Source organism: Neoarius graeffei, chromosome 12, assembly GCF_027579695.1.
Source record: "Neoarius graeffei isolate fNeoGra1 chromosome 12, fNeoGra1.pri, whole genome shotgun sequence".
NCBI lineage: Eukaryota > Metazoa > Chordata > Actinopteri > Siluriformes > Ariidae > Neoarius > Neoarius graeffei.
In genome coordinates, this window is record NC_083580.1 from 67,526,025 (window position 1) to 67,532,024 (window position 6,000).

The following is a 6,000-nucleotide window of genomic DNA, read 5'->3' on the forward strand; positions in this document are numbered from 1 at the left end:
CTTTTGCCCGTAGTCAGCTGGGATAGGCTCCAGCTTGCCTGCGACCCTGTAGAACAGGATAAAGCGGCTAGAGAGATGAATGAATTCTTTTAGCTGGATCAAAATCAACCTATCACAAGTACACCATAACTTTGAGAAGAAGAAGCAGCCTTAGTTTCTCTCATCTCATCTCATTATCTGCAGCCGCTTTATCCTGTTCTACAGGGTCGCAGGCAAGCTGGAGCCTATCCCAGCTGACTACGGGTGAAAGGCGGGGTACACCCTGGACAAGTCGCTGGGTCATCACAGGGCTGACACATAGACACAGACAACCATTCACATTCACACCTACGGTCAATTTAGAGTCACCAGTTAACCTAACCTGCATGTCTTTGGACTGTGGGGGAAACCGGAGCACCCGGAGGAAACCCACGCAGACATGGGGAGAACATGCAAACTCCACACAGAAAGGCCCTCGCCAGCCACGGGGCTCGAACCCAGACCTTCTTGCTGTGAGGCGACAGCGCTAACCACTACACCACCGTGCTGCCGCCTTCGTTTGTCAGATAAAGAAATTGCAGCACAGTGAAATTCTTTCTTTTGTATTTAACCCATCGGAAGTAGAGAACACACATGCATACACAAGTTAGCAGCAGCTGGGGGTTAAGTACCTTGTGCCACTCTCCCCACACATTTCCTGCTGGTCTAAGGAATTGAACCAGCAACATTACAGCCCCAAAGCTGCTTTGCTAACCTTTAGGCCATGGCTGCTCCATGTTTAGTTAATGTCAATAGTTCAGTTTAGAAGACATGTATGATGTATGATGACATGACGGGCGGCACCGTGGTGTAGTGGTTAGCACGGTTACCTCACAGCAAGAAGGTTCCGGGTTCAAACCCAGCAGCTGGCAAGGGCCTTTCTGTGTGGAGTTTGCATGTTCTCCCCGTGTCTGCGTGGGTTTCCTCCTGGTACTCCAGTTTCCCCCACAATCCAAAGACATGCAGTTAGGTTGACGTGGGGTGCCCTTGAGCAAGGTACGTGACCCCTGACTGCTCCCTGGGTGCTCTCATGTGGCTGCCCACTGCTCTGAGTGTGTGTGTGTGTGTGTGTGTTCACTGCTTCAGATGGGTTAAATGCAGAGGATGAATTTCACTGTGCTTGAAGTGTGCATATGATGAATAAAGGTTTCTTCTACTTTTTAGATTACCAGGAATGGCAAATACTTCAGTAATTTTTTAGAATGCCTTTATTGTCACTGCACAAATGTACAACGAAATTTAGTTCATCATAGGAGAGCAAAGCCGCTGCATACGTGTGCCACCACCACTCTCTGGCCCAAGGCTGTCCCATGTTAACCTAAATGCATGTCTTTGGACCAGAGCACTCGGAAGAAACCCACGCAGACATGGGGAGAACACGCAAACTCCACACAGAAAGTCCCCCGTCGGCTGCTGGGCTTGAAACCAGAACCTTCTTGCTGTGAGGCAACAGCACTAACCACTTATACCACTGTGCTGCATAGTTTGCTTCTGTACTTAAGTATTATTTTTAGTGTATTTACACTTTACTTGAAAATTGAATTGGTGAATTCAAGTACCTGGGGTCAACTGTGCAGGAAAATGGGGGCTGTGATAGTGAGGTGAGAAAGAGAGTGCAGGCAGGGTGGAGCAGTTGGAGAAGGATTTCGGGAGTCATTTGTGATAGGAAAGTCCCAGCAAAAGTGAAAGGTAAGATGTAGAAGACAGTAGTGAGACCAGCTGTGATGTATGGATTGGAGACCATACCCTTAACGAAGAGACAGGAGGCAAAGTTGGAGGTGGCAGAGTTGAGGATGTTAAGGTTTGCGATGGGAGTGACAAGGTTGGACAGGATAAGGAACGAGCACATCAGGGGGACAGCACATGTGGAGAGCTTGGGAATTAAGCTAAGAGAGATGAGACCGAGATAGTATGGGCACATCCTGAGAAGAGATGCAGAGCATGTTGGAAGGAGAATGTTGAGGATGGAGCTGCCAGGCACACGAAAATGAGGAAGTCCAAAGAGGAGATACATGGATGTGGTGAGAGAGGACATGAAAGTGGCAGGTGTGGTAGAGAAGGATGCAGAAGACTGGGAGTACTGAAGATGAAAGATCCGCTGTGGCGACCCCTAATCGGGAGCAGCCAAAAGAAGAAGAAGAATATTTACACTTTACCTGCAAATAAGGGTGGCATGGTGGTGCAGTGGTTAGCACTGTCACTTCACAGCAAGAAGCTTCTAGGTTCAAGCCTAACAGCTTGATGGGGGCCTTTCTGTGTGGAGTTTGGATGTTCTCCCTGTGTCTGTGTGGGTTTCCTCTGGATTACCCCACAATCTGGCTACTGGCTACTCTAAATTGCCCATAGGTGTGAATGTTTGTGTGTGTTGGTTGGTTGTCTGGGAACCCAGCCACTGTTTAGTGCTGGTCCCAAGCCCAGAAAATGGGAGAGTTGTGGCAGGAAGGGCATCCAGTGTAAAAACTATACTCCAATTAATAAGACATGGCAGCGACCCCACACACATAAGTGGGACAAGCTGGAAGAAGATACTTAGCTTGAAAATATTATTGAAATTGCGTTCTTGTACACTTGTACACTTTCCTTAATATTACACTTACAAAGAAAAAATGTACTTTTACTCCTTTTGTTTTTATTTAGACATTCAAAATAATCATTACAAATCTTTAAGGTCTCTTCTTCCCTCATCCGGTCAATATCTGCCCAGTATACAGTATATGAATCAAATGGGCTCAGCTTAGCATCAAGTTATTTCAGTTTAGCATCCAGTCAAGTTCAACAATGGGGAGAAAAAAAAACTATCATGAATCATGCAAATTCATCATATACAGTGATCACCTCACAAAGTATTTAATGCAATAGCTATCTGTGTGTCTGAAGATGGATAAACTTGTTGGTGGCTCCTTCGATCTTGAAAGATCATGGTGATCTGCGCTAGGGGTCATCCATCAGTTATTGAGTTGCAGCACCTAGTATGACCGTATAGGCCGATGCATGAGCCGCATGGTCTGCTACAGTTGCTGCAGGTGAAGTTGCTTGGTCGGGTGTCTGTTGGTGCCGACTGCAGTCTCTGCTGTCGTCGGAGCCTCCTCTCCCCCCACCGGGTCTCTCTCCTTTCCTCGGCTTCCCCAACAATGACCTTGGTGGTGGACCACCAGCCGGTGTGGTCTGAGGCCTGATCTGCGGGGTTGAAGCCGCCTGCCCTCAGGTCATGCTTGCACATGTCCTTGTAGCGTAGTGCGGGTCGTCCTGTGGGTCTGGAGCCTGTGGCCAGCTCACCATACAGCACGTCCTTTGGGATGCGGCTGTCGTCCATGTGGCTGATGTGGCCTAGCAAGCGCAGGCGTCTCTGGGTCAGCATGGCGAACATGCTAGGCATCCCTGCCTTGGCCAGGACATTGGTGTTGGTGACACGGTCCTGCCAGGTGATGCCCAGAAGTCTTCTGAGACAGCACATGTGGAAGGCGTTCAGTCTGCTTTCTTGGTGGGAGTAGAGGGTCCATGCTTCACTTCCATAGAGGAGAGTGCTCAGCACACAGGCTTGATAAACTCTCATTTTGGTGTTGGTCATGAGCATGGTGTTGTCCCAGACTCTCTTTGCAAGACGGGCCGTTGCTGTTACTGCTTAGCCAATCCGCACGCTCAGCTCGGTATCAAGAGAGAGGTTGCTGGAGATGGTGGAGCCCAGATAGGTGAACCTATCCACCACTTCGAGGGTGTGGTTGCCAATGGTGATGTGGGGAGCTCTGCTGATGTCCTGGCCCATGATGTTGGTCTTCTTCAGGCTTATAGTGAGCCCGAACTCATTTCAGGCATCTGCGAAGCGGGTGATGAGTCGCTGTAGCGCTTCCTCGGTGTGGGTGGTGAGGGCAGCATCGTCTGCAAAGAGCATCTCTCTGATAAGGACCTTTCGCACCTTCCTCTTTGCTCGGAGGCGTGCCAGGTTGAAGAGGCCCCCCGCCACTCCTGGTGTGGAGGAAAATGCCATCTTCGGACTGTCGGAAGGCGTGGTGCAACAGCAGGGAGAAGAACATGCCGAAGAGAGTCGGACCGAGGACACACCCCTGCTTGACACTGCTCTTGATTGGGAAGGGGTCCAAGGACGATCCGTCGTACTGAACAGTGCCGCTCATGTTGTCATGGAAGGACGTGATCATACTCAGGAGCTTCGGGGGACATCCAATCCGGTGTAGGAGGGTGAAGAGTCCTCTGCTGACCAAGTCGAATGCCTTGGTCAAGTCAATGAAGGCAATGAGCAAGGGTCATCTCTGCTCACAGCACTTTTCCTGTAGCTGTCTCGGGGAGAAAACCATGTCGATGGTCGATCTGGCTGCTCTAAAGCCGCACTGTGCCTCTGGATACACCCGCTTGGCGAGGAGCTGCAGTCTGTTGAGGACAACGTAGGCGAAGGCTTTGCCAATGATGCTGAGGCGCGAGATACCACGATAGTTGTTGCAATCACTGCGGTCCCCTTTGTTCTTGTACAGCGTGATGATCTTGGCATCACGCATGTCCTGGGGTACTGTCCCTTCCTCCCAGCACTGTAGCAGAGGCTCATGTAGGTGGCCCAAGAGGGAGCTTTCCTTGCCGGCTTTGATGACTTCAGGTGGGATGCCATCACTACCTGGAGCTTTACCACAGGCTAGCGAGTCAATGGCCTTGCTGAGCTCCTCAGTGGTGGGTGGGGTGTCCAGCTCCTCCATGATGGACAGTGGGGTGGTCTCTTCGATGGCCATGCATGTGACGGTGTTCTCCCTGGAGTAGAGCTCCTGGTAATGCTCCGTCCACCTCTCCATCTGTTTGCTGCAGTCAGTGATGACTTGCCCAGAGGCAGACTTGAGGGGAGCAGTCTTGATGACGCTTGGGCCAAAAGCTTTCTTCATGCCATCGTACATGGCTCGGACGTTGCCAAGGTCTGCCGATTCCTGGATGTCCTTCAGCCAGTACTGGTTGGCGCATCTCCTAGCGGTCCGCTGGGTGTTGCTTTGGGCTGTGCGTAAAGCAGCAAGCATCTTTGCTGAAGGCTCTCTATTGTAAGCAAGGACAGCAGCTTGCTTGGCGGCAATGGCAGGCTCCATCTCGACAATCCCTACCTCGAACCACTCCTCATTCTTCCTCTCTTCCTCTCTCTCTCTTCCCGAAGGTGTCCGTGGCAGACCGGTACACAGCATCACGGATGTAGTTCCACCACGATGTGGCACTGTCAGTGGGGTAATCCTTGAGGGCACTGTCGGTGACTCTGGCGAAGTGCTCACGCAGTTCAGGCATTGACATCCTGGCTGTAGTGATATGGGGACAACCCTTCTGCTTGGAGCGGTGGATTCATCTGTGGCGAAGACGTACCTTGCTGACAACCAGGGCGTGATCGGTGTCGCAGTCGGCACTGTGGTAGCTGCATATGACAAGCACCTGGTTCAGTAGGGGTCTTCTGGTGATGACGAAGTCCAACTGGTGCCAGTGATGGGACCTGGGGTGCCTCCAGGACACCCTGTGGTGAGGCTTGGTGGAGAAGAAGGTGTTGGTGAGGCAGAGGTTGTGGTAGGAGCAGAGCTCAAGCTCTGCTGGCCGTTCTCATTGAGCTTGCCAATGCCAAAGCAACCAATGCAGCAGGACCAGGAGCTGTGGTCTGCACCCACTTGGGAATTGAAGTCACCGAGCAAGAACAGGTGCTCCTTTGCTGGAATCTTTTGAATCCTGGCCTCAAGCTCCTCGTAGAATGCGTCCTTAGCCTCAGCTGTAGAGCAGAGTGTGGGGGCGTAGACACTAAGGATGTTCGCTGGTCCAGAGGATGTTGTGAGGCGGAGGGAGAGGATTCATGCTGATCCTGCAGAAGGTGGTTCAATTGAGTACAGGAGCGAGTTTCGCACTGCAAAACCTACACCGTAGAGTCGGTGCTTGTGTGGCTCCTGCCCCTGCCAGAAGAATGTGTAGTTCCTCATCTTGAGGCTACCATTGGAGGGGAGCCTCGTCTCCTGCAGTGCAGCA